This window comes from Rattus norvegicus, chromosome 12 (assembly GCF_036323735.1).
Source record: "Rattus norvegicus strain BN/NHsdMcwi chromosome 12, GRCr8, whole genome shotgun sequence".
Classification (NCBI taxonomy): domain Eukaryota; kingdom Metazoa; phylum Chordata; class Mammalia; order Rodentia; family Muridae; genus Rattus; species Rattus norvegicus.
In genome coordinates this window covers 30027286-30043664 of record NC_086030.1, presented here as the reverse complement: position 1 = coordinate 30043664, position 16379 = coordinate 30027286, and the positions used below count along the sequence as shown (strand labels likewise).

The following is a 16379-nucleotide window of genomic DNA, read 5'->3' as shown; positions in this document are numbered from 1 at the left end:
CATATATATATATACACACATATATACACACACACACACACACACACACACACACATATATATATATATATATATATATATATATCATGGCATCAAAATCTTTAGTGTTCATACAATTCACTGGTAACAGGGAAGTCCTTGTACCAATAAATTTTCCCATCAATATTGATTTGGCAGACTGATGAGGTTCAAATCATGCCTTATTTTCTTGAGCTTCAAACCCTGAGCATTATTTACACAGAAGTCTACCTCACTAACATGAGACCATAACCAGACCACTCAGTGAACGCTCTTGAAACTCACAAGTCACAACTCTCAGATCTGATTTCTATTACAAAATGCTCCTAGTGTCCCCAAGTTCTGCAGCAACACAAGTGCCTGGGAAAAGCCACAAAGAAGAAAGCGGGACATGGTACAACACCAACCAAGCACAGAGCTGCTGTCCGTGACCTCTCTGGATACTATCCCCCACGACAAACTCAGCTCATTTATCCTTTTTTTTTTTCTGTTACAAAACTTATTCTTCTAAATTAATTTTACTTCCTATTCCTTATAAGGAAGCCATTTCAAAATACATGACTGTGGAGTTTAGAGACACAGGTCAGTGAGTGTACTGCTTAGAGTGAATCACAAAGGCCTCAGTTCTCACTTCAAAACTAGTGTTAAGAGTTTTAAAAACAAACAAACAAAAAACAACAAAAAAGACTGGTTCTGTAATTACAAAGCTAAGGGGCCAGAAACAAGGGAATCCTAGAGAATTACTGGCTAAGCTTCAAGGTAAGTTGGAGGCTAAGTAGCTCACAGCAGCCTGTAACTCCATTTCCACAGGATCTAATGCCTTTTCTGGCCTCCAAGGGCAAACTCCTGCACATGCACCACAAACACACACAAAATACACACAAATTTTATATAATATATATCACAAAAAATAATTAAGATGACCAAAGACAAGACCAAAATGTATTATCTTCTGTTTCATTAAAAAAAACAAAAACTTATGAATGACTGAGAAATGTCAGTCTTCTCATATTTCAAAAGCTGGAAATTTCTATTCAAATATTCCTGCTCTGAAGTTCTACTTGGAAGAAAAGTAATCTATTTGCAATTAAATAGGCAACAGACGGTGGTAGCTATTTCTACTTCTACTGTATAGAGATTTTCACTGACGGGCTACATTTGTAAACAGTTATAAACTGTCTTGTTCTAAGAGGTCCAGAGTAACTAGTTACAAGAACAACCATACCTATAAGTAAAAAAAAACTTCTAGATATAAGTGTTATACATAAGAATACATGTAATAGATGACATATATTATTTAAATGGTATCTGAGAGAAAATGAAGGGACTGTGAAGTCTTTTTTCTTTGTTTTTGTAAAAACAAGAATCGGAGAGGAATGATAACAACATCTTATTTTTTACAGTAGGAGCTGACATTTTAGGACCCATCATTTACACTCAAAACCTTCTTTAAAAGTCAGAAGGGAGGCTGAGAAACATGCCACACACAGAGAAAGAAACTGTTTTTCAGACTGTCAGTGCACCTCTGAGAAGACACCCAAAGTTGGGAGGCATTCGACATTCCATGCCACCCACTGTGAGTAGCTCTGACTGTTAAGGGCTCCCCATGGAGGGGTTGGGAGTGAAGACTGACATCAATGGCAGAAGAGTGATCTTCAAGGGTGCATCTTCTGTGGAAGAGCGGCATATTATGTACTGACAGAGCAAATATGAGCACAACTAAGTAATTGGGCCACTTCGTGAAAATTCATACTGTTTCCATGTAAAAAGTAAGCTTGGTGAACTTCACCCAGCTCTAGTCCACTCTCATCTGTGTCTCTGTTCAACCATTTTTACCTGAGAAACAGAATCTATGGTTTCCAGCTTTACCTGTCATCGCCAACTCTACCGTTTGGACAGGCTGCAGTACTGAGTGTGTGCACATCTGTATATTTATAAGCATATGCCATGCATGCCCAGGCCCTCGGAGTACAGAGAGGGTGGTCCCCTAGAACTAGAGTGCACATGGTTGTGAGCCACCCAATGTGGGTACTGGGGACCAAATTCTGGTCCTTGCCAAAAGCAGCAAGCACTCTTGACCGATGACCTCTCCAAGCTGTTCTGGGACACATTTACTGGGTATAGAAAAACTGAACGGTGCTTCACTGAATAGGACAACACTCATCTGAAAGGCTTACACTACAGAAGGAAGGCCAGACATAACGAAGAATATACCAGAAACACAGAGAGGGGTAGAGACGACATCAGCTACCCCTCAGCTAACAGGGGCAATCATAAACCATGCATAGAGCCCTAGGTGCCATTCCCAGCACTTCATACGCAGAGTGGCAGAGCACAACAATAATTCTACCAGAGGCAGGAGAGCAGTAGTTCCTAGATCATTCTCAGCTGCACGGCGAGTTTGAGGACGGACTATTTGTACCAAATAAACAAGAAACCAAAACGACAGACCTGAAGTTATACGTTACACATCATGCCAAGTGTAAGGAAGTAAAAAGATGAGTTCAGAGGAGAGAGAACCCCAGACGCTCCCTGGATGAAAAGATATAGTCAGGTAAAGCATCCCTGAAGAGATGAATCTGAGGTGACACCGAAAGAGTTGAGAGGAAGACCACCCCCATAAACGATAACTCTGCCGATGGTGACTTGTGGATGAATGAGGAGATTCATAGAGGATGCAGCCAGAGCGAGGGAAACATGAGACAAGGCTGAAGAAGTCCCTGGAGAAACCAAACACCATCCACACGTGGAGACAGAAATTTACTTTTGATATTGAGGAAATGTATCACGATGAGATCATAGATGACGAGAAGACTGGCATCTGGAACCATAGGATCACACGCATGACTTCAAAGGCCGTGCTGACCCACAGCAGAGCACAACCTAAGGACAGAAGACTGGACACTGGAACCACGGCAGAAGCACGGCAAATTCATCCACAGAGAAGAAGGGAGGGTTTTTTGACTTTTATATCCCGATACTATTTATTAGCCTCGGCCCATAAAAATGAATGAAACCCTGCCATGCAGTAACAGTGCTGAAACCAGAAATTATGTTATGTGAAACAGGTCAAGCATAGGGAGTAGCACGTGGACTCACTCACGCTGAATCCCCAAATAATTCAATCACACAGAACTTGAGATTATAATGACAGTTACAAGGGTTGGACAGGATGGGAAGGACAGAAAAGGTTGAGAAATGATGTATCTATCACGCAGCTATTGGTACCACAGAACACAACATTCACTGAAAATACCAGGTCTGTATTATCCGCTTCAACAAGAAACAATTTTGAACCTTTCTACCATTAAAGAATGATAACTGCTTGAGAGAAAAAAAATCATACTTAATCTAATTCAAACATTCCACAGCGTATAACAAAAAAGTTTTTGCATAGGCCTATGAGATGGTACCTGGAGCCGAACCCAAAAACCTGGGTTTGATTCCTGATCTCCACACGGAGAAAATAAAGAACCAATTCCTACAATCTCTTCTCTGACCTACGCATGTACTCCGTGTCACGTGCGCACATATCCGCCAGTCCACAGCCACGCACACAAGACACATAAAATGTAAGAAAACTTGAAAACCAGTTTCTAACTATAAAAATGGAAAATGTGTGAGGAAACAAACACACTTTGCCTTATTTGGGCATTGCGCAATATGTGCGTAAGTCACCCCATTAATATGCACAGCCTTTATGTTTTTGTGTACCTGCTAAAAGGTTAAGTTTTTCATTTAAAGATAAAATGAAGGGCTCTGTGGAAAGACCCAGTATGAACAGGCAGCAATGGGGCAGAAGCTAGGAGCTGGTCTTAGGGGTACCTCATATACCGTGGCTAACACAGAAGGCACTCCCGAGAGGAGGGCAGGTGAAAAGCTGTAGGTCAGAGAAAGAACAGAGTAACAAGGAGCATGATGAGCTACAGGTTCACCCTGGCAAGAGCTGCAGAAATCACCTGCTCGCACGCAGTATGTTCACAGCACCAGGACTGTGGGGAGTCGTCATGCTCTCCCTAATGCAGTCAACAGCATTTATCTGACTTGTCCTATGGGGCCATGAACAGCAGTCTCCTCTGAGGACGGGATACCGAGGGTAGACTGAAAGAACACAAAGCCACCAAGTCCATCTTTGGCTCGCCAGGCTTACAGGAACATGGTTGAACGATTACTTCCCATAGGGATGAGGACTCTTTGGATGAGGACTTCCCCATAGTTAATGAAGTCATTCCTACTGCTGACCTTCCACTCTATATCTACCCTACCGAGAACATGGACAAGTGGCCTAGGAAGTAGGTTGCTAGGATCTGAGGTAGGGGTCTAATACCTGTGCCTACCCATTTCTTTTGTGAGCAAATGTCCACAGACCCAATCTTGAGAATTGCTTATGGGTCATCACTGCCGTTCTGATTAAGAAGGTAATAGCCATTAAGATGGTCAATATTCCTCAAAACTACCTGTCCCGTACTCTTCTCTATTAGAGAAACAGAGACATGGAGTTGTAATTACATGGAGGTAGGAGCCAGGTAATAATAAATTATGTAGCAGAAAAGATGAGGATTCAAAAGAAAAAGGAGTCATTCAATTTTCCAGCAAAGCACACCAGGCCCATTACCGAGCTTTATATCCCAGTCAGAGTCACAGGCTTTCCCCATCATCCTCACCATGCATTTTTTAAAGTCACGAGTCATTATTCATAGCCTTTCTCATGTGGTGTGATGATTTCGGTAGCAACCATTCCTCACAAGGGGAAGAACATTTCTAGCCTCCCGGCAGTGTACGCATAGCAAGCGTTACCTACCGTGGACATGCCACGGGCAACTGCAAAGTTCCAAGTGTAGCTTTTCCTACCCACAAGAAAGCCAAGTATTCCCTTAAAGATTTTCAGGACTCAACCCAGAGAGAGAAAGCCAGCGGAGGCTTTCTTAGGAAGAAAACCACAATACTCCCCAACGTGGCAACTTCTATATCTGGGAAGAAAATATAAATTAAATTTACAGACCTTAAAATTTATTCTTGTGCATACGTATGTGTCTATATGTCAACGTGTGCAGGTATGCAGGCACCCCACGAGGCCAAAAGATGGCTTAAGAGCTCCCTGTAGCTTTAGTCACATGATATGGATGCTGGGAACTAAAGTCAGATACTGGGCAAGAACTCTAGAATGCCTTTGAAGGTCCAAGATTCTTACGTATAAATAAAAGGGAATTTAGGACGAGGAGAACAAACAAAGAAAAACTCTGACATACATTTGCTGGGTTCAGAGACTGAAGCACTATTCTTGGATCATTCTAATAAAGAATCAGAAGACAGCAAACACCACGTGAGTGCAGAAGTGTCTACGACATGCAGCGAAGCACGGCTCTCTTGTTAATAACCGGGTAGAAAGGAGCTCAGTATAAAAATGCATCAAATAAGAATATTCTGCTATTGATGAAATTAACTCCATTTAAGGTGTATAAAGATATTTGTATAAAGATTTGCCAAACGTTTCTGTTTCTGTAATTATAATAAGGAAGGTCTGGGGAGGTAGCCCTCTGGTCTCCACACACCCACATACATATGTGCTTGCACACACAAGCATCCACTCACAAAATGAGGCATGCTCCCATGGCATGTGCACATATGTACGTGCATGCCCCCCTCCTCGTGTGTGTGTGTGTGTGTGTGTGTGTGTGTGTGTGCACGAGCATGTGTGTGCCTGTGTTTATGGTAGGAGAACTATATGCATGAGCCATTGTGCTACCATCAGAGGGCAGCTTTCAAGAATAGGGTCTGTTTTGTTTGGTTCTGTTCATCACATAGATTCTGGGAATTGAACTCAAGTCCTCAGGCTGGTCTTTATATCCTGAGCCACTTTACTGTCCCCAAATAAAAGTTTAATGTCTGACTCTTGCACCACTGGAGGAGTCACTCCCAGGGGTAGCAGCTGAGAATGAGCTTTTTGCACACAGAAGATGAACTTTGATACAGGTGGTCTAAGGAACGCCCTCCGAAAAGAAGCATGACTCTGCATATTCCCTATGCAGGCAGGGCAGCTAATTGCTCCTCAATCTAATTATAGCCAATCTCAGCCCTGCAGAACCACCCTGTCCAGCCTTGTGCCGCACACTTTCAAGATGTATGACACTCGCCGTCCCTGAGCAAACGCAGGTGCAAACAGTGATTATGAAATGACCCTCTCCATCAGCATCACTGCAGGCGGAAGCTTGGAAAACACTGGCAGCTTCAGCAGAGTCATGATCAATGAATGCAGGTGAAGTGTGCCAGCAGCACGTGACGCGACTCATCAGGCCTCCGGGAAGGCATCACGTGGGCCGAGTGAGCGCCTGTGAGCTCCTTTAGTTCCTGCTCTGTGTATATGCAAGAGCACTGGTGCACGGATGCATGCATACCACTGGGTATGAGAAAGCACCAGACCTCCAGCAGGGACTCTGTTCCCTTTACCTGCTACAGAATCAATGCTTGTATCAACAGGCAAGACTCTGGGCCTTTATCTGAAATACCAAAAACTGCTGTTTCAACATCATTAGGACCGAGCTGTGCCCAGATGCATTAAAACAGTTGGGTTCCTAGAGCAAAGCAGGTCTAATGGGACTGAGGGTTAAGTACATAAAAAGGCTTATGTCACCGAAGGTCCCTTCAGCCCTAGCCTCAGGGGCTGAGAAGAGCAAACACTTTCCATTCAAACAAAAAGTGCAATTCAGAATGGTGCCGTCCCAAATAACAAGTTACCAAAACATTCAAAGGAAAGAAAAAAAAAGAGAGACTATTATATCCATCTTTAAGGGTAATTTAAAAGGAAGCTGACAACAACTTCAGGCTTGAGGTCATTCCTGGCTCATCCCAGGAATTCTCCATGCAAAATTATTTTGGGAATGAGTGCTAATCCTTCCCACTGAGGAGAGGGACAATTTCAGCCATGCTGACCTGCTCCACCTCTGACGATCAAGGACACAACATAACCTGTGTTGAACCAAGGCCATCATCTGCGATCAGAGGCCAATCAAACCAGCATCAATCTCCCCTCATCCTGCTTACACACCATGCCTACTTCCAACAGAGCTATCACAAGTCAGAGTTTATAGATGGAAAAGCTACACACGCAAACCTAAATACGCAGTAAATCCCAAAGCTCAGGAGATCATCCAGTCAGCAGCTGAGAGACAGCGCAGCAAGCAGAGTCATGGACTTGTAAGCACAAGGACCTGAACCTGAGTCCCACGATCCCCATAAAATTCTAGGCACGGTGGTGCACACCTGTAATCCCAGTGTTGGGGAGGCAGACCCCAGAGGATCTCCTAAGTTTTCTCGTCATTCACCCCGAGTAGATTCCAAGCCAGTAAGTAATAACATCTCTAAATGAGGTGGATAGCACTTGAGAAGTCTCATGGAAAGTTATACTATGGCCTCCACGTGAACATATATACACAGACACTTGTGCAATGCGACCCTTCCACCCACTCGTAGTAGCCATAGTGGTTCTGCAAAAACAGGTTAGAAGAAGGAGGGTTCAGGAGACTACCACAAGCTGCCAGGAGACTTGAACGGCTGCACCCAGTTAACCACACAGGGAAAGCAGAGAGCGTCTGGCATTCGCACAGTTCCTTCCTGGACCCACAGCTGTACATGTGATTCTTTGGGCAGGGAGTGTTCATGTGTACGGAACCTCCAGATGCACTTTGACTACCCCTATTTTGAAAAAGGTCCAAAGACTGGGCGTAAGGATGCCCAGCAGTCCTGAGGGAGTACTTATCACAGGGACCTGTCCCTGCCTGCCCACCTCAGAGCCCACCCACTATTTCATTTCCAATTAGCGGCTCCTCGAAAGGCAGTAATGAAAGCAGTTGCTAAAGAGCATTCAGATGTCACAGAGAGACTGCAACCAAAACTGTAAATAGCACATTGGGAGTCGCCTGTCACCGCCATCAACTCCCACGAGAATCTTGGAGCACGTGGATATCACAGCCATCTGCTTGGATCCCCACCAAAACCACTGTAAAAAAACCGCATTCACCCACCCACTCCCAACTCCTACCCATACCTGTCATGTGCAGACTTGTGGAGGGATGGGATGGCTGGGAGCAGAAGCTAGCGAATTGCTTCATGTTCTGTGGCTGCCGTCGGGCTGTACTGGAGACAACTCTGTATTCTTGTGAGAAGGAAGAATGTACAATTCAACTACCCCACCCCAAAAGCAGAATATTAAACTTTTATTTTATTTTTTAATCGTGCGTATTCATGTAGGTTTGTGTGTGGGAATGTGCATCTGAGTTCGGGTGCCGTCAAGAGGCCAGAGGCATTGGCCTCTCTTGGGGCTAAAGTAACTGTTAGTGCCCCAACAAAGTAGTGAGGACTAAACCCAGTTCCTCTGCAAGGGCAGACCAATCCTGAACTGTAACCACTGAAACCTTTCAGCTCTCACAATGCAGTTTTAAATTAAAGGACTTATAGCCTACCCTATCCTTGTCAACCACCTATTCAAGTTCCTAAGGTTTGGGGTCCAGATTTGCTGAGTTTTGGGTTTCTTTATTGATTCTATTTCCACTTTTAAGTCTTCAACTGTTTTATTGAATCCCTTCCACTGTTTGTATTTTCATAGATTTCGTTAAGGGATTCATTCATTTCCGCTTCAAGGACCTTTATCATAGGTTTCTGTTTCCTGTCTGGTTCTTAGGAGAGCTCTGTAGCTGTGTGTTGTCAATTCTTCTGGGATCCTGGCAGGGCTTTATCTGGAATACCTAGTAGTATTCCGGATAAACAAACCTGGGTGTTTAAGGTTATTGGGAGCTTAGGAATAGGGAGGGGCTGGGATAGGGGATTTATGGGAGTTTAGGAAAGTAGGGTGTTCCACCAGGAAACGCTTAGTGAGATCTCAGAGAAGGTGGGCACAGGGTGAGGAAAGGCTAGAGAAGAAGTCTGGATACAGAGCGGGGAATGAGCCTGGGGTTGTGGACTTGGAGGAACAGAGGTAGAAGTGAATATGTGCCATTAGCCTACTTGCATTCCTGGCCAGAGTGGCCCTTGGGTCCCCAGGGGTTTGGGGGCTGGGACAATGTAACCAGAGAGCAGTTAGGAGGGGAAATCGGTATGATCCACTGGAGATGGATGCTGGGAGAGAAGAGAGGCTGCAGCAGACAGATGTAGAACGGGGGAGGAGACGATGGGCCTGGACCTGGAGGAGCAGAGGGACAGGTGAAGATCTGCAGTAACCCCCCCTGGCTCCCTGGAAAGAAAGGCCTGTGGCTTCTCAGGGAGTGCTGCTGACGGAGGGACGCTGGGGTTAGGATGAAACAGAAGCTGGGGTAGGCGGGAAGAACATGTGAGGAAGAACGTGTGGTCCGCTGGTGAGGGAGGCAGAGGGGAGGGAGCCATCAGTAGGTGGTCTGCTGCAGAGCTGGGCTGCAAAGGGAGGATTAGATGAGGAGGAGGAGGAGGAGGAGGAGGAAGAAGAAGAGGAGGAAGAGGAAGAGGAAGAGGAGGAGGAGGAGGAGGTGGTGGAGGAGGAGGAGGAGGTAGAGGAGGAAGAGGAAGAGGAAGAGGAGGAGGGGTGAAAATCTGCACTTAGACTACCTGCTTCCCTAGCCAGTGTTCATCCCCTGGTTTTGGGAAAAGCAAATGAACTCCCACTTTACATTTTAAGTGAGATTATGAAGTATGAGTTAAAGTGGTTTGACTGCAGCTCACATTTCTTAACACCATTTCTCAGTACCTCCAGGCACTCAGCTATTACAGCAAATTTATGAAAGAGCACACAGCAAAGTTCATACGTCCTTCCATTACGGAACTACAATCCCAAATTACATCCGTGTTTCAAATGCTCTCGTTTCCAGAATTCTGTTGGCTCTGCAGTCACGCTAAATAAATACCTGTGTGGTTTTGGCCTAGATTTCCACTCAAAACTAATTAAGAGACCTTCAAAAATGGGGCTTTAGCTAGATTTGTTTAATCTAAGTTTTCTACCATAAATCTTCCTTTGCAATATAATCTCTACCATAACCACTGTCATAAATGGTGCTCCCAAGAGTGGTAGTAACAGTAAAACAAATACGGGACCAGTCTGGGGTAACAGTCCCAGCAGGACAGACATTTACTAGACATGATGCTCTATCAGGAGTACAAGAAATACATCAGAAAGCTCATGTACCTGGCCTTGCTGCAACAACTCTATCCCTCTATCCAGGTGAGGCCAGCATGTAATCCCTACATAGCAAGTGAAAGCAACTGCCTTTGGATATCTCTAATAACAGCTCTAACTGTCAAGAACAACCTCTGCTCTTAGAATGGGTCATGTGCCTATGTTTCAAAATTTTCAATGTCAGGCAAACATGCCAACATTTTAATTCTGTTGCAGTAATTTTTCCAGAGAGGGGCAAAGGCTCTTTCCTAAAGTGCAGAACCCACACAGGGTTACCTGGATTTCCAGGCCCTACCATTTTAACAGTATGCACACACAATATAGTAACTTATAATGCATGCAACTTGGGATCAAATTTCTTTCTTTAAGGTGGAGCTACACAGCACTATCTTCCAAGCCGAGCAGCTGCCATGACATCATCTGCATCAGCTTGCAAAAGACCAAGGCCAGGCTCATGGACTATGGATGTGCCACGGTTATTCTATCTGGTGAGATGACTCTTACGACAGTCAAGAATGAGAAAGAAAGCTGGAAAGCTTGACTAAGTTAAGGCAGTCTGAGTAAGGTTATGTAAAAAGACACTGATACCGAATCTCTCCTTAAAGCGGACGATCTATTGTTGAACTCGCCATTGTAATTACAAGGATGCATTGGAGAACAAAGGTGGTTGTTGACTGACAGTGTAAGTGTTCGGTTTCTGCCCAAGTTTTATCTAAATATTACATAGCAGGTAAGAGTACCAGACTGGATTACCTAACCTTCTGGGTGCTCGATAACCATCCTTACAAGTTGTACTAAGGTGGTCAGAGGGATGAAAAGGAAGACTACTTGGTCCTCCAACGTCAAGTCAGTCACAGGAGACTATGAGGCATTTCAGAGTGACCATTTCTCCTGTTCAGAGGGGCCACAGAGACCCTACCGGGTGAGCTCTAGAGGTGAGCTCTACCCAGTGTCTACTTTGCAACGAAGAGTGTCAATACAGGGGAAATTTCCCTCTATGATTCCAAGCCAAGCCTTGGTTAAGTAAGGTCTTTGGCTTTCATCACATTGATGAAGCAACTGATAAGGTTAAGGCCAAAGGAGGAGACAGACGTTCCCCTCGAGCCCATGGAACCCCTGTGGACCACATCCTCAAATGAGTTTCCCAATAAAAAATGTGATAAATTCGGGCTACCTCTGTGGTTTTAAATAACCAACAGAAAGTGTAACTAAAGAAGACCATGTTTGATGTGTTTCTTTAACAGTTTAGAAGATTACAGGCCTCCCTAGATATTAGACTTGAATTCATATGAGATGTTATTCTGACAACTATTTCTCATTAAGTGATTTAAATTTTTTTATGGGGAAAAATGCTTCCCAGACATAGAATGTCATGAACATACCTCAATGCCAACATTGCAGGCAGTGTCTACCTATGGCCCAGAGGGACAGGCCCCCTACTATTTTCAAAGACCCACTGCTGTAGCTTCTCTCTCACTCTCATTGGAAACCATTTGGGTGAGACCTCACACTGTTTCTAAACATTTCAACAGCCATCGGGAGCCTGAAAACAGATCCCTAGATCTCCACTCTTGAGACCGGCCTTGGATTAGTTGCTGCTAGGTAGACCTTTCTTGAAAAGGGACATCTGATGCTGGATATGCTAAAGTAGTCTCTCCTGTCTACTTCTCCCTCCCTGCTTCTATGACAGGTCCTACACATGGAGCTTCACATGCACTGACTGTGAGATCCTGTCACAGAATCCTGAACCTGCCATGGAACCTAGCTTGTAGGAGTCATCTCTCTCTTGAGCACACAACCCCTAGACTGTACCCATCCCTCTGGCAGGAAGCAGCTGAAAAGGTTACTGCCCTCTCCCAGTGTTTGATAAACTCCGGGGGGGGATGGGTATATAAGGATAACTAGGGCAGACTCCCCATGATGGCAGCTTCTTTTCTGCAAAAGATTCTTCTACTAGACATGTCGGGAGGACATGAGACTGGAGATCTGGAAAGGACAACAGAAGAAAGAGGAGACTCGGGCTTTATAAACTATTTTCGCTATCTTAGGCTCAACAGGCTTTACTCTAGGCTTCTCCCATCCTGAAAGGATAACTCTGTTACTCTAACTTCCTCCATGTTTGATCGTCTGTCTATACACATCATTCAATTTTTGTTCAAGTCTGAGAACAAAATTTTCTTAGCAACAATCTCTGTCGTACCTACTAAAAGCCAGTCTAGGTGAATTAGCAGGCTCCCTCCGAGACAAAGATATACTGTCTCAAAAGAGAAAGAGGACAGTGTCTCCTGCGAAATGAGAGCTGGCCTCCATCTACACTTGCATGTATATATGCACGGACCTGTGCATACCCGCATGCAACACACACACACACACACACACACACACACGAAACAGACATGCACACGCACACGCATCACTCTCATATAACCAAGTGATGGCCTCTCACTCTCTTCAGACTATTTCCTCCAGTGCACTTCGTATTGCAAAGGACAAATTAATGGATTGAACACATTTAGAACTTCAATCAAAGCTAACTCAGAGTTCTCCCAAGGCTCATCACCTTTTCAAAATGGCTGCACTATTTCTAAACCCCTCTGTCGTCTCTGTGCTTTAAACTGTAGAGCACTAAAATTTTAAAGCATAAATTTCTATGGCACAGAAGTTAAGACGTATAGAAAGTCAAACAAAGTTTCTTTAACGCTCAGGGAAAGATCACGTTTTCCCAAAATGTTCTGCAGAGAGTCAAAATTTCACGAGAGGGTTAGGAAACACATAACTGCTTGGTGAATACGGCCTGACTCAGTTTCCCAATTAAAGAAGGAAGGTCCAATAGAGAGGTACTGCTTCCTCTAGCTATACTGCCACATCAAAGCAGGAGGAGACATATCCCCTGAAACGTCTTCAGCAAACTTAACACTTCTAATGTCTACTCCTATCATACGTACTCACAGTTCTCCACAGGAGAAAAAGTAAGCACGGTAATGAGCAATCCTGCAAGCCACACTGCCACCAACCTCCACGAAATCAGCTATGCTGGTTTGTCCACCATGATGGGGCTGGTAGATTTTTGGCACCCCCTCATAAAGTGAGGGAGTAGGGAAGACCATTGGGACCTCACCCAAAACTTGAGGCAATTCTCGACTTTTGTATACAATTCTGCCCACATCTGACCTTCCAAGTGTTATGCAGGTACTGGTGCACACAGGCTGGCAAAGCCTTAGGAAGCCACAGGGAGAGCATCATCTGTGCTGGGGGAGGACTGTCGCCCACACGAATGTTAGCAACCTGTCACCCCTGCCCTGTAAGTAAGCCCCACAGTCACTCGTTCCCCAAGGTGGAAGTCACTATAATTGGGAGAAATTGTTCATGTCTTTCCCAGGAAGAACGTTTTCGGAACAGCAGGTCACAGAGACACTAACTGTTCTGTGTCATAGCAATTCCAGCCTTTGATCGGATTTTTTTTTTTCCTCCCGCTCTTTCAGAGACTGGGACAATGTTGCTGAAACCTCCAACCATTTGCCAACTCAGTTACTGATCACCCCTCTTCTAAGACAGTATGTATTTATCCTTAAACCATAATCCAGCAAATAAGCTAAGAGCCAATTAAAACACTTTCTTTTGACAGAATGGAAACACATCACAGGAGCCGTGGTTTTATAATCAGACAAGGGAAGGAAAAGCAATTTGGTTTTAGAACTACACCTTTTTCCCCCTTCTCTCTTAAAAGTATATAATTGCACGCTCAGAGTGAAAAGATTAGTTGCTTTCAACAGACTCTCAGGGAATAAAAAAAAAAATCCTATTATTTCCTCTCTGCTAAAGAGTAATGTCTTCCATAATTACAGGAAAGCCATGTATTAAGTTGCCTGCTCAGAAGCACCACCCTAATAGGATGCAAAGTTAATTCACTTTGCACATGTAAAGACGGGAGACCAGGATCCCTCTTCCTCATGCCCACCGTCATCTGTAAGTCTTCAGACTTTAACTCCATTAGTCAGATGCTCTAAAGAACAGACTGGAGACTTCTCCTCAAGGCTCACTATCAACTCAAGGTTCCTGCCAGCTAAAATAGAATCAGTTATTCTACCTGGAGGGACTTAAGGGACACAGGGAAGTGACTGTGGTAAGTACTGGCCTCTAACACAATACAAAACAATCCTGCTCATTGTTCTTTTAACTGTACGTGTGTGTGTGTGTGTGTGTGTGTGTGTGTGTGTGTGTGTGTCTGTCTGTCTGTCTGTCTGTCTGTCTGGGTAACTTACTAGAATTGATTCTTTCCTTCTACTCTGTGAATCCTAAGGACTACGCAAGGACCCCTGGGGTTGGCAACAAGGTCTCTTTCCATTCTGAGCCATTCCAATGGCTTCCATCTATTCCTAGAATTATCAAACTATAGTGTCTTACCTTGTACCACTCAGTGTTCATATAATGGAGGGTACCTTGCTCTACAACAGTTTCTCTTCTTATTTAAATGTCTTCATAGAGCCATTACTCAAATACAGACTGAGTAAAATAAGTTGCCTTCTTTAGGCCCGCTATGGTCTTCCTTCAAAGATCTCTAGGACCCTCCATTTGGCCATGTTATGGATGAGGTTACCATGAGGCCCAGAAGGGATCTCTTGAGGAGCATACTTCGGGAACTTCACTTTCCAGTAGGGCATCAGCAGAGAGTAATTCTAAAATTATTATGAATAACAAGTATGATGCTTTTACCTCAGTTATCAACTCTACTTTCTCTCCTAATATAAATAACATTCCTGATAAACTGGTATAGTCCAGCACGAATAAAGGGCATAGGAATATACTATGTTTTTGTTATATTGGTGAAAGGTGGGATTCATTCTTTATTATCTGCAGGTCCTCTGTAAGTACTCTTCAAAGCCTTGAGTACAAACATCCTTAATACCCAAAGTGTGATTTGACTACCAAGATCCAAAATGAACTTCCAGATGCGTGACCCCAGTCTTCTGATAGTCTCACTGCTATTTTCACAGAAGAATTCTAAAACTCCTGGCTTCAGGAAAATCGCAAGGATTGAGGGCAAAGGAAAGAAAAGCGAGACAGAGCCATGAAAAAGACATAGCGCTTGGCCTTGGCAGGGAGGTAATATGGTCCCTTCACCTGACAGGGTCAGAAGCAGTTCTACATCACGTTGGGAAGGCAAGAGGGTCTGGGACAAAGGTGACAATATTACAGCCTCTCTGCAGTGGTAATTATATTTGCGCATTAGCGAGGAACACAAATTCCAGAGCAATGTCACCTTTTATCCACCCCATCTTCCTTCCCTCTGCCCACTGCAAACAAAGTACAAGCCCAGTGCGTACTTTCCAACGCGGCACGCCTGCTGTGCACTTAGGATATCCCGCTTCCCAAATCAAATGTAGATGTCTGACTGCGTTGTTCCTATCTGTAGATCCTCCTGCCTCCATCCTATGATCTAGAGTTCTTTTCCCTCCATGCTCAACCCTGATGCCGAACAAAGGAAACAATACACAGGGGAAGCATAGGGGCTAGAGAAATCTTGTGTAATTTACAAATGTTAATTGTAATTAGACAAATGCCACATAGCAAGGGGTTCTCCGACAAACTGCCTCATTTCTTGCAACCCCAGTTTCCGATTCTCTAAAGTATACATGGCAGTTAGTTAGCCAGTAGTCAGGGTTACTGCATGAGCAGCTACCTATGCTATACACTAAGGGCCTGTAGCCCGTTTGCTGCGGACGTCGTAACGACTGAGAAGTGTTAACAATCCTACTGACAGGGAGTTTGTTGGTGCCTAGGGTCATATCTGAGGACGTCATGATACAGGCTTTTCTGTGTCCTTGTTGTCACCCACCACTCTACCATGTCTCTACACATGCATGTCCGTTGCCCCCTTTATGACACCAAACAGCCCATTCTATCCTCTTAGGGCTTTTTATCTTTCCAAACCTGTGACTAAAAGTCATCACTCACAATACACTCCCCAAGTCTTACACAAGTGACTTCCAGCCTGCCCATGATCGAGCTGTAAAGTTCTCACACTGAAGATTCCATTAGCTCATGGACAGAGGCTGGGGACTGGTGTTCAGTGCAGGACATGATGTGGTTGTGATGACCCGGGAGGTTTTGGAAGCACTTATACTTACACTTATACTTATACTTATACTTACACTTATACTTATACTTATACTTACACTTATACTTATACTTATACTTATACTTATACTTATACTTATACTTA

General features: G+C 44.2%; 1 protein-coding gene across 8 annotated transcripts in view; it reads right to left on the bottom strand.

Moving 5' to 3' along the window:
- Positions 1-16379, bottom strand: part of Auts2 (activator of transcription and developmental regulator AUTS2) — a 1091249-nt gene that overhangs the window by 786722 nt on the left and 288148 nt on the right.